The sequence below is a fragment of the Lithobates pipiens genome, unplaced genomic scaffold (assembly GCF_037356315.1).
Source record: "Lithobates pipiens isolate NorthernLeopardFrog02 unplaced genomic scaffold, aLitPip1_a1.2 Scaffold_13, whole genome shotgun sequence".
In the NCBI taxonomy this organism is placed as follows: domain Eukaryota; kingdom Metazoa; phylum Chordata; class Amphibia; order Anura; family Ranidae; genus Lithobates; species Lithobates pipiens.
Genome location: NW_027507718.1, coordinates 373,873,781 through 373,886,922, shown reverse-complemented (window position 1 = coordinate 373,886,922; position 13,142 = coordinate 373,873,781). Strand labels below are relative to the sequence as shown.

Sequence of the window (13,142 nt, the reverse complement as noted above, 5' to 3'; positions counted from 1 at the left end):
CTACACTCCCCTTATCAACATGCATTTTCTCCTGTGTATTTCTTACACTGAACTTCTGCTATGATCACTAACATCCAGTCAAAACCCAGAAAAGTCCCCACATGACTTCAGCATGCCAAATCATGCTGAGGTGTGGAACAGCCAATCATTGCAGAGCAGCAGAAGAAAGGAGTGGGAGGGAATTAAAAAATAATGCAAGTTTTTCTCTGTCAAGATTTCATTATCTCACTGAACAATAAAAGAGGATTGCTCAGAGCTGGATTAACTCTTTGTGGCAAGACTGGGCTCAAATGATAGGAAATCTTATACTCTACATTATGACATAAAAAAAAAAAAATAATAATAATAATTTTTCGGGTTTACATCCACTTTAACCATTTCCCGACTCGATCGCCACGGGCATACCTGTGATCGTCTCACGGGGCGGCTGAACTGGGAGATGCCGCTGTAAACAGCATCTCCCTGTTCTGCCTAGCAACAAGTGACGCTGATCTCTGCTCCATGTGATTGGAGCAGAGATCAGCGTTCACTAAAAGAAAGCCCAGCCCCCCACAGTTAGTAACACACCCCTAGAAACACTTAACCCCTACACTGCCACCCACTGATTAACCCCTTCACTGCCAGTGTCATTTACATAGGAATCAGTGCATTTGTATAGCGGTGATTGCTGTATAAATGACAATGGTCCCAAAAATGTGTCAAAAATGTCCGATGTGTCTGCCATAATGTCGCAGTCACAATAAAAATTGCTGATCGCCACCATTACTAGTAAAAAAAAAATTATTAATAAAAACGTCATAAAACGATCCCCTATTTTGTAAACGCTATAACTTTTGCGCAAACCAATCAATAATCGCTTATTGCAATTTTTTTTTTACCAAAAATATGTAGAAGAATACGTATCGGCCTAAACTGAGGGAAAAAAATGTTTTTTTAATATTTTTGGTGGATATTTATTATAACAAAAAGTTAAAAATAATGCGTTTTTTTCAAAATTGTCGCTATATTTTTGTTTATAGTGCAAAAAACAAAAACCGCAGGGGTGATCAAATACCACCAAAGAAAGCTCTGTTTGTGGGAAAAAAAGGACGTCAATTTTGTTTGGGAGCCACGTCGCATGACTGCGCAATTGTCAGTTAAAGCGACGCAGTGCCGAATCGCAAAAAGCGGTCTGGTCTTTGGCCAGCAAAATGCTCCAGGGCACATGCAAAAAAGACATTTACCTCCTGCAAGGCTATTTAAAACACCTGAACTTTTTTGCTATAATAAATATCCCCCAAAAATATATAAAAAAAAACATTTTTTTTCCTCAGTTTAGGCCGATACGTATTCTTCTACATATTTTTGGTAAAAAAACGCAAAAAGTGATTATTGATTGGTTTGTGCAAAAGTTATAGCGTTTACAAAATAGGGGATAGTTTTATGGCATTTTTATTAATATTTTTTTTTTTACTATCGCGGCGATCAGCGATTTTTATTGTGATGCCAACATTATGGCGGACACATCGGACACTTTTGACACATTTTTGGGACCATTGGCATTAATACAACAATCGGTGCTATACAAATGCACTGATTCCTGTGTAAATGACACTGGCAGTGAAGGGGTTAACCACTAGGGGGCAGGGTAAGGGTTAAGTGTGTCCTGGGGAGTGCTTCTAACTGGGGGGGGCGTGGCTACGTGTGACATGTCACTGATCTCTGCTCCCGATCACAGGGAGCAGAGATCAGTGACACTGTCACTAGGCAGAACGGGGAGATGCTTGTTTACATTAGCTCCCCGTGAGACGATCGCGGGTATCCCCGCGGCGATCGAGTCCGCAGGACCCACGACCCGACTCACGGAGCTTACCGTGGGCGCGTGCCCGCTGGCTGCCTCTTAAAGGGCCACGTGCTGGTACATTAGTTTGCCTGTACGAGCCCTTCTGCCGACGTATATATGTATGAGGCGGTCAGCAAGCAGTTAAATAGCCTTGCAGGAGGTAAATGTCTTTTTACGCATGTGTGTGCTGTAATATTTTCGTCTGTTGTATAGTCTTATGGCTGCACCATCTTTAATGCATCTTTTAGGGTGTGCCCCCCCCCCAAATATCTTGTTGGTCTAAGTGGTTAACAAAGCGCATATGATCACCTTGGTGTGGATCAGAATAGAGGTAAAGGAATGGTGTCCATTCAGTACCAAAACTGGGCAGAAAGTCCTACCTGCTGTAAGTAGGTAAGCTGCAGTTCCTAGTTCAGCCAGCGGTGGCGCTCTTGTCACCTGTGTGGACAGCAGGTAGGTGCTGAACCTAGGGAGAGAATACAATGGTATTATGACTGGCAGCAGCCTGTATGGAGATCATATGACACCCCGATGGGAGAACAATGGGATCATGCTATGTAATAGGCAGCTCACACGTTACATGGAATACACATACAATGATAATACATCAGCCGATTACATGGCATCAGACTTGATCAGTATGATGCACAGCAGATGAGTGCACACACACCCGGATGTTACACAGGAAGACAGATGGAGGGGGGAGGGGCTGGGTAACATGGTGCAGGGATCACTTACCTGTCCCCGGTCGGGTCTCCTCTGTCACTGCACAGGACACACACACACACTACATCCACCGATCCGATCTCACCAGGCCAGGGGAAGACACATCACCATCACACCCTGACACACTGCAATCCCATTGGACGAGGGAGATGTCTGTCACACTGCCAGCATCCCTTTTAACTCATCCCTTCCTGGGTGCAGACAGTTCAGTGCTGCCAATGGAAGGGACATTGCATTCATTATTCCTCAGCAGGCTTTATAGAAGAGGAGCTCATTTATCCTGTACACAGAAAATACATGAAGTAATGTGTTCTTATGTGTTTTCATGCACTAGGGTCCATTCACATCAGGGGTGGCGGGACGCTGCTGCACGGCTATACTATTCCAGCGCAGTCCCACCGCACCAATCCCACAACACAGGGGCTGATTCACTAAAACTGGAGAGTGCAGAGTCTGGTGCAGCTCTGTATGGTAGCCAATCAGCTTCTAACTTCAGCTTGTTCAATTAAGCTTTGGCAATAAAACCTGGAAGCTGATTGGTTCCTATGTAGAGATGCACCAGATTTTGTACGCTCTAGTTTTAGTAAATCTCCCCCAATGTTGGTGGTGTGCCCTGATAAACATACTCTGCGCAGTACTTCTTTCCAGAGCAGCGCGGGTCACCGCATGCCAGCTGATAGAATGCTATAAAATGCCACTGTGTGATGATGTAATAAAGTTTATTTTAAAAACAACAACACACTGCTGGTCCAGCCAGACTACACCGCCCACCAGTCATGCATTGCAATGCAACAGCTAGTGTGACTGAGCCCTTAATATGTGTTGCAGTGTCAGCGAGGCACAGAGAACACCATTGTTTTGTGTGTGCCCTTGCCAGTGCAGAAAAACGCAGGTCACAGGGCATGGTGTGAAACACAGGTCACTGCACACGGTCTGAAACGCAGGTCACAGGACACGGTGTGAAACGCAGGTCACCAGACGCGGTGTGAAACGCAGGTCACAGGACACGGTGTGAAACGCAGGTCACCGGACGCGGTGTGAAACGCACGTCAGCGGACGCGGTGTGAAACGCACGTCAGCGGACGCGGTGTGAAACGCAGGTCACCGGACGAGGTGTGAAAACGCAGGTCACCGGACGAGGTGTGAAACGCAGGTCACCAGACATGGTCTGAAACGCAGGTCACCAGACATGGTCTGAAACGCAGGTCACCGGACGCGGTCTGAAACGCAGGTCACCGGACGCGGTCTGAAACACAGGTCACCGGACGCGGCCCGAAACGCAGGTCACCGGACACGGTCTCTGCAAAGATAAACCATTGTTTTCTGTGTACCTGGATTCCACAAAAATGCTGGTCTCGTGTGGCAGAGAGCTGTAAGGAAATATGCTGCACGTCTTCATTTTTCTGCAATGTGACACACATAAACGCATGTGCAATTCACATAACCATGCATAAAAGCAACACAGTGCTCATACATGCACCTCTGTCACTAATGTTGGTGCCAGTGCTCAAGTTCAGTGCTGCCTCATCTACAGCATTGCCCATGTGATCTGTGACACCTTACATTCATCTGATACCAGTTACCTACCTGGCTGGTCCTGACCATCCCTTTAACTCTGCCTGCACTGTCCTCAGCTTGCTTCCTGAACTCTGCTTCTTCCTGCTCCTGTTGTCACTGTGCTGCTAGTCTCTAACCAAGCATATCTGACTCCATCATTCCTCTACCCAATGTTTAGCATTCCACTCCAAGCAGCTACCTGCTCATCACCTATTCTCTGACCAGCCACAACCTGCTTGTCACCTGCCCATTACCAGCCAATACTTGCTCATCACCTGTCTGCCATCAGCCACTACCTGCCTGTTCCAGCCTGCTACTTGCTTGCTATAACCCAGCCAGTCCATTCTGCTGTGGTACACTGTTGGCTTCCTTTCCTTTTGCTCCAGTTTAAACACCCTGCTGCTAGCAAGATCAACTGGCACTCGTGCCCCTTTGCACTCTTGTGCCACCTGTCCACTCTATCAGGGGCCCAGAGTCAGGGATGTGATGGGTCTTCCTCATCATGTCAGGCTTCCCCACCAGACACTTCACAGCTTGTACATGACGGAGAGAGACTGAGCTGCGGGATAAACAGATCCCTGCCATAGCTGACCACAATCGGGTGAGAACTCAGAGAAGCAAAGAGACTGAAAACCTTCTCCTTGGGAGGGTATGATTTGGATGTCTGGTGAGATCAGACTGTACTAGAGAGCACTCTTACCACTTGTCTCAGCAAGATTGAAAGAGAGAGATCATCACAAACTTCTATCCCTGACTGAATTGAAGTGAATCAGAACTCATGTCCAGATACTCAGAAGAGGGTGTACTGGGTCTGGTAAGAGACTAACATCATACAAGCCAATCTGTCTGCTGGAAAGTGCTGGGCTTTCTTCAAGGGACCCAACTTTGCTGGTCAACATTTTTTTTTTTATCAATCACTGACAATCAGTGAGATACACCAGGGCTGTTATAGCAAGTTAGGACTGTCCTTATGTACTGTTGTTAGTTAAATGCAGTTCAATTCTGTTATTAACTGTTAGTCAGAATACTACAGGTGTTTAGCTATATCTCTCAGTTTATTGTCTTATCAATTGCTAGTGTAATTACACTCGTTAATTTCCTCTTATTTAAGGGCCGGTTCACACTGCCGGCGATGCGAGGCGACACGACTTGCCTCGCCGCGATCTGACAAGTTGCCCCCGTTCTGTACAATGGAACCGTTCTGAGAGGAGCGACTCGAGTCGCTCCGACTCAGAAAAAAGGTTCCTGTACTACTTTTGGGCGACCTCGGGGCGACTTGCATTGACTTCTATACAGAAGTCATTTGCAAGTCGCCGCTGAGGTCGCGGCAGGTCGCGGCGAGGCAAGTCGGTGTCGCCTCGCATCGCCCGCAGTGTGAACCGGCCCTTAGGTTATGTTTGGCCTAATAAAATCTTTCAAATGTCTCATGGTGTGTCAGTAAGTACTGGGTGAGCAAGGTGTGTCATCTTCAAGTCTACAAAGAACCCATAAGACAATTGGGCAGCTTCTCTGGGGGTAGCGCTACACATACACAGTATCTCACAAGTGTGTACACCCCTCACATTTTTGTAAATATTTTATTGTATGTTTTCATGTGACAACACTGAAGAATTGACACTTTGCTACAATATAAAGTAGTGAGTGTACAACTTGTATAAGAGTACAAGTGTGCTGTCCCCTCAAAATAACTCAAACACACAGCCATTAATATCTAAACCGCTGGCAACAAAAGTGAGTACACCTCTAAGTGAAAATGTCTAAATTGGGCCCAATTAGCCGTTTTCGCTCCCCAGTGTCATGTGACTCCTTAGTATTACAAGGTCTATTTCCCAAAGAGAATCTCTGGATATGTTGCTGAGCACGTGCACTCAACTTCTTTGGTGGACCATGTTGAGGCCTGTTCTGAGTGGAACCTGTCCTGTTAAACCGCTGTGAGATCTTGGCGACCGTGCTGCAGCTAATTTTTAATGTCTTGGAAATCTTCTTATAACCTAGGCCATTTTTATGTAGAGCAACAATTCTTTTTTTCATATCTTCAGAGAGTTCTTTGCCATGAGGTGCCACGTGGAACATCCAGTGACCAGTATGAGAGAGTGAGAGCGATAACATCAAATTTAACACACCTGCTCCCCATTCACGCCTGAGACCTTGTAACACTAATGAGTCACATGACACTGGGGAGGGAAAATGGCTAATTGCGCCCAATTTGGACCTTTTCACTTAGGGGTGTACTCACTTTTGTTGCCAGCGGTTTAGACATTAATGGCTGTGTGTTGAGTTATTTAGAGGGGACAGCAAATTTACACTGTTATACAAGCTGTACACTCACAACTTTATGTTGTAGTAAAGTGTCCTCTCTTCTGTGTTATCACATGAAAAGATATAATAAAATATTTACAAAAATATGAGAGGTGTACTCACTTTTGTGATATACTGTATTTTTTTTTTTTTTTTTACCACTCAGTAAGATTTGTTTTTTATGGATTCTAATCAGATTAACTGTCTGAATCTTATCCTGTGTTCTTAGCATCATTGTGGCAAAAGTTTCGTTTTCTTTTCCCAATCTCTTGTGATATACTGTATAAGCGCATCCACCTATACAATGGGCATTTTGCCACTTGTTTTTTAGCAAAGCTATACTCCTATAAAAGCTTGAGGCTCAAAAATGCTCATAAATGCTGAATAGCTGTGTTTTGTCACATTTGTCAGCAATTTTGGGTTTTTTTCAGTGTTAGAGCTGAAAAACTTCCCATCAAATGTAGTAGTTCTAGGAGGTTTTTTTCCTGCCTGAAAACGCCCCTGCCAATAATCGCTGATAAAAGGACACATAGGATAACATGCTGGGGAGTTTATTGTCTGCAGGAAAAAAAAAACTGATGCCCAAAACAGCAGCTGTAAAAATGCCCGGTGCGAATGAGGCCTATAGATAAATAGATAGAGAAATAGGTAACGCTTGTAGGCAGGTGCCTACAGAGGGGTTAATTATTTTTTTCTGTGCTGACTCACTTCTGTAGTTATCTGGGTCAAGTTTGCTGCCTTTCCTGTGAAACTGTTACAATGTAGATTGGCTAGCTTTTCCCACCAATTTTCCGCAAGTCCACATAAAAAGAGGCCCCTCAGTGCCCAAAGAGAGTGCTGCTGAAAATACTGACAAGATGTAGGCTGTTATGCTCTTTTTTTGCTGACCTGCAAAGTAAAGGCATAATGCATACTAGCACATTATGTAAAACTTACCTGCAAACGAAGCCCTCGTTGTCACTGCTGGAGGCCGCATGCATCTTTGTCCGGGGCCGCGGACTCCAGCTATGTGACTGCCCAGCGCTACGTCACTCTCGCGCATACGGAGGGAGCTGCCCGTCATGGCACAGGGCTCTGAAGAAATGGCACGGGGTGGCTGTTCCTTTAGAACGCATGCGGCGATGAGGTCTTCAGCGGCATATACAGGAAATATCTCCTAAACAGTGCACGTTTAGGAGATATATACAGTACCTATAGGTAAGCCTTATTATAGGCGTACCTATAGGTACAAACAAGCCAGGGAAGTTTTTTTCCTCTTTAACTACAAATCTTGGGCTTAATGCCTTTAGCCTACTGTCACATGTCATATCGCATGCCAAATCAATGGCTATTGCCGTCAATGGCCCCGTCTGATTCAGTGTGATGACGACTTTGCCAAAAATTGTTTCTGCACTACATTTGGCGACTTCGGGTGCGATTTGTATAGACATATGTGCAGCAACCCGTACAGATGTCTCTGAAATTGCCCCTGAAATTGGCACTGACATGCGGGAATGAAATTGTGCGAGTTCAGCTCAACTCGCACAATTTCAATCCTGCTGCCAGTGTGAACCTGGGCTCAAGGATCTTTGCCAAACATGAACTATATGGACCCTTTGCTAGGTGGATTTTTTACTAATCATGGACTGCTGTTATTCAGGTGTGATTAACCTATGGACATTAACCACTTGAAGACCAGGCATTCTCTGGCACTTTTTGTTTACATGTTTGTTTACATCTTTTTTTTTTTTATTGCTAGAAATTTGTTAGAACCTCCCCCCCAAAGTATATATTTTTTAAAGCAGAGACCCTAGAGAATAAATTGGTGGTTTTTGCAATTGTTTATGTCACACGGTATTTTACTATCTCAAAACAATGCTTTAAAAGCCTTTAGGGCCAGTTCACACCACATGCAGTCCAGTGCGTTTTTGTTCTGCATCAAAAATGCATGTAAAGTAGGTTATATGGTTTCCAGTGTCATAGTTCCAGTAAGTTACAGGTTTTTTAGTTCCAGAAAAAAAAGCAGAACAAGCTGCATTTTTCCTGCACTGAAACGCAGTAAAATGCATAAAAATGCATAAAAACGCACTGGAATGCATAAAAAATGCATCACAAGTGCACTGGATATTACCCTGTTTCCCCAAAAATAAGACCTAGTGTGATTGTCGGTGATGACTGCAATATAAGCCCTACCCCCAAATAACTACCTACCCTTAAAATAAGACCTACAAGGACTTTAACTAGGGCTTATTTGGGGGGTAGGGCTTATATTGCAGCCATCACCAACAATCACGCTAGGTCTTATTTTCGGGGAAACAGGGTAGTAGGGATGAGCCGAACTACCCCCGTTTCGGTTTACAGCAGAACATGCGAACAGGCAAAAAATGTATTTGAACACGCGAACACCGTTAAAGTCTATTGGACACAATCATGAAAAATCAAAAGTGCTAATTTTAAAGGCTTATATGCAAGTTATTGCTATAAAAAGTGTTTGGGGACCTGGGTCCTGCCCCAAGGGACATGTATCAATGCAAAATAAAGTTTTAAAAACTGCAGTTTTTTCGGAAGCAGTGATCCTTAGTATGCTTGTAAAGTAGCACATTTTACCCTTGTTTAGAACAATACCACAGAAAAATGAAATTTCTAAAGGAAAAAATGTCATTTAAAACTACTCTTGGTTGTAATGTATTATCGGGTCCCGGCAGTATAGCTGAAAATCATTGAAAAAAACAGCATGGGTTCCACCCCCAGACCATTACCAGGCCCTTTGGGTCTGGTATGGATATTAAAGCGGAGGGCCGGTAAAAAAAAAAAAAAAGTCAGCAGCTGCAAACACTGCAGCTGCTGACTTAATAAACACACTCACCTGTCCAGGGCGCCCGCGATGTCGGCCGCCCGAGGCCGACCCGTCCAAATCTTTTCTTTCTATGTCAAATAATCCTAGACTAATAGAGTTAAGGTTAGTGATGGACGAACTTCCGTCAGGATGTTTCATAAACGCGGCGGACCCCATTCACTTTAATGGCAAGCAAACCTTAAAAACCTCCAGGTCATATTTTCCGCCACAAAATACTTACTAGCTGTGCACACATAGTCCCACAACATGGACACTGACATAACAAAAGTATTAAGTGAATCTGGGATCGACAACGACAAGCATTCTTTTTTTATCTGTGAAATTTTGACAATTCAGGAGCGCATGAAGGCCATGGAGGAGAGGCAAGGTCAGGCCAGGCTATGAAATGGGTGCAGGAGATGATCAGTGCTACAGTCAGGGCAGCGCAGTACTGTGCCAGTGTCCCAGTGTGCCAACCTGTGCTTGAGCCCCTCCCTCTGCCCGGCCCTTACCCCCACCTATGCAGGGCTCCACTGCGGTGGTCCGGAGGTGCCAGTCCAGTGCTGATCCTCAGCCATGGTGCTGGTGCTGCCTGCTAATTGGCTTCTCTGCTGCTATCTCCTTCACTGTCTGAAACCAGCACCGCGATAGAGACTGAGCACTGACACCAGCACCGTGATAGAGAGCACTGACACCAGCACCAAGATAGAGAGCACTGACACCACACCAGCACTGAGATAGAGAGAGAGCACTGACACCAGCACCGTGATAGAGAGCACTGACACCACACAAGCACCGTGATAGAGAGCACTGACACCAGCACCGAGATAGAGAGCACTGACACCGCACCAGCACCATGATAGAGAGCACTGACACCAGCACCGAGATAGAGAGCACTGACACCACACCAGCACCGAGATAGAGAGAGAGCACTGGCACCAGCACCGAGATAGAGAGAGAGCACTGACACCAGCACCGTGATAGAGAGCACTGACACCACACCAGCACCGTGATAGAGAGCACTGACACCAGCACTGAGATAGAGAGCGCTGACATCACACCAGCACAGAGATAGCGAGCACTGACACTGGCACCATGATAGAGAGCACTGACACTAGCACCGTGATAGAAAGCACTGACACCACACCAGCACCGTGATAGAGAGCACTGACACCAGCACCGAGATAGAGACCACTGACACCACACCAGCACTGAGCTAGAGAGAGAGCACTGACACCAGCACCGTGATAGAGAGCACTGACACCACACAAGCACCGTGATAGAGAGCACTGACACCAGCACCATGATAGAGAGCACTGACACCACACCAGCACCATGATAGAGAGCACTGACACCAGCACCGAGATAGAGAGCACTGACACCACACCAGCACCGAGATAGAGAAAGAGCACTGACACCAGCACCGAGATAGAGAGAGAGCACTGACACCAGTCGCGGGATAGAGAGCACTGACACCACACCAGCACCGTGATAGAGAGCACTGTCACCAGCACTGAGATAGAGAGCGCTGACACCACACCAGCACAGAGAGAGAGAACACTGACACTAGCACTATGATAGAGAGCACTGACACTAGCACCATGATAGAGAGCACTGACACCAGCACTGTGATAGAGAGCACTGACACCACACCAGCACCATGATAGAGAGCACTGACACCACACCAGCACTGAGATAGAGAGCACTGACACCAGCACTGATACCAGCAACTCGCTGCAAGACCCAAAAATATGACACCGCTCAACCTCTTCAAACACGAGGGTACGGGCATATAGTACGGTGTGCTTTTTTTGTACAAGGAAGTGAGCAAAGGTAGAAAAAAAGGTCAGTGTGCTAGATTATATAAATTGTTTATAGAGTTATGCATATACATGGTCTACTGGTCACATGTGTTGAATTCCTCCAAGATCCATGCCTCATTCATTTTTATAAATGTGAGGTAGTCAACACTGTCGTGAGCTGGGCGAGTGCGCTTATCGGTCACGATCCCCCCTGCTGCACTGAATGTCCTTTCGGACAGGACACTGGACGAGGGGCAAGCCAACAGTTCCATTGCAAATTGTGTAAGCTCTGGCCATAGGTCAAGCCTGCCCACCCAGTAGTCCAGGGGTTCATCACTTCTCAGAGCATCCACATCTGCCGTTAACCCGATGTAGTCGGACACCTGTCGGTCTAGGCGTTCCCTGATGCTGGATCCGGATGACACCTGTCGATGGGTCGGCTGAAAGAATGATCTCATATCAGAAGTGACCAACACATCTTCAAACCGCCCTCTTCTTGCAGGCGCTATTGGATTGGTACCCGCAACTCTTTCTCTGGGAGTAGGAATTCCTCTGCCAGCACACGCAAAAAGCAGAATGCAGCATTTCTCTAAGCAAGGCCTGTAAGTGCTCCATTCTGAAAGCCCTCTGTGATGGTGGTAACATTTCCACCATTTTGTATTTGTACCAGGGGTCTAAGTATGTTGCCACCCAGTACTGGTCCTTAACCTTTATGCTTTTTATATGGGGGTCCCTGTTAAAACACTGGAGCATGAAGGCCCCCATTTGCACTAAACTGGAAGCGGTGTGGTGGCCTGGCTCCTGCTCATCATCCAGGATAATGTCGTCCTCCTTGTTCTCCTCTCCCCATCCAGGGACAACAACAGAGATCCCAGAAAGGTTTAAAGCATGCTCTTCTTGCTCCTCCCCATCCGCCCCGGCACAATCCTCCTCTGACTCCTCTTCAGACTCCTGTTGTTGACTTGTCTCAGATAGAGTAGCCCCCCTGGGAATTCATCCAGCATTGCGACTTCCTCATCTTCCTGCTCCTGCTCCTCCACGACTTGATCAATGACACAACGCAATGCACGCTTCATAAAGAAGGCATAAGGTACAATGTCACTGATGGCGCCATGGCTGCGACTGACCAGTTTGGTGATCTCATCAAATGGCCGCAGAAGTGCACTGGTGCAATGAAAAAAACCAAGCTCCCCAGAACCTGTTCTGCTGCAGAGTTCGTACAGGTAGTCTTTAACTGCACATTTTGGCTGGAGCAGCCTATCAAGCATATAGAAGGTTGAGTTCCATCGCGTCGGGCAATCGCAAATAAGACGTCTGACCGGCAGATTGTGTCGCCGCTGAATGTCAGCAAGGTGAGCCATGGCCGTGTAAGATCTTCTGAAATGGGCCGAGATTTTCCTTGCCTGCCGCAAGATGTCCTGGACCCCAGGGTATTTGACAACGAATCACTGCACGACCAAGTTTAAGACGTGAGCCATGCATGGCACATGTGTCATTTTGCCCTGTTTCAATGCGCTAAGCAGATTGGCACCGTTGTCACACACCACTTTACCAACTGTCAAATTGAGCGGTGTTAGCCACTGATCTGCCTGTGAACACAAAGCTGAAACGAGTGGAGCGCCAGTGTGGCTCTTGGCTTCCAGGCACAACAGACGCAGCACAGCATGGCAATGTCTCACCTGGCATGTCGAATAGGTTCTGGGGATCTTGGGCGGCGCAGCGGAAGAGACACTAGCAGCGGAAAAGGAGGAGTCAGCCGAGGAGGAGAGGGAGGATGGAGTAGGAGGAGGAGAAGAAGAGCCAGGCCTGCATGCAATCCGTGGCGGTAAAACCAAATCTGCACGGGTGCCATGGGTTACATGCTTGAGGGCCGTCAGAAGGTTCACCCAGTGGGCAGTAAAAGTTATATACCTTCCCTGCCCGTGTTTGCTAGACCACGTGTCTGTGGTCAGATGTATCTTGGCACCGACACTGTGTGCCAGAGATACATTCACTTGCCGCTGAACATGGCCATATAGCTCTGGGATCCCCTTCTGGGAGAAATACTTCCTTCCTGAGACCTTCCATTGTGGTGTTCCAATGGCCACAAATTTTCAAAAGGCCTCCGAGTCCACCAGTTTAT

At 46.5% G+C, this 13,142-nt stretch overlaps 1 protein-coding gene across 8 annotated transcripts in view; it reads right to left on the bottom strand.

Moving 5' to 3' along the window:
- Positions 1 to 2,704, bottom strand: part of WDR17 (WD repeat domain 17) — a 150,890-nt gene extending 148,186 nt beyond the window's left edge. For 4 of the 8 annotated variants that reach the window (XM_077477235.1, XM_077477234.1, XM_077477226.1 and 1 more), the window contains exons 1-2: positions 2,561 to 2,703; positions 2,203 to 2,288 (exon numbers count right to left, since the gene is read on the bottom strand). The gene's annotated coding sequence lies outside the window, so the exon portion shown is untranslated. Of the gene's footprint in view, positions 1 to 2,131; positions 2,289 to 2,560 lie in introns of all 8 variants that reach the window. The other 4 variants (XR_013272333.1, XM_077477230.1, XM_077477229.1 and 1 more) reach the window with 2 other exon arrangements.
- Between the last annotated feature and the right edge of the window lie 10,438 nt (positions 2,705 to 13,142).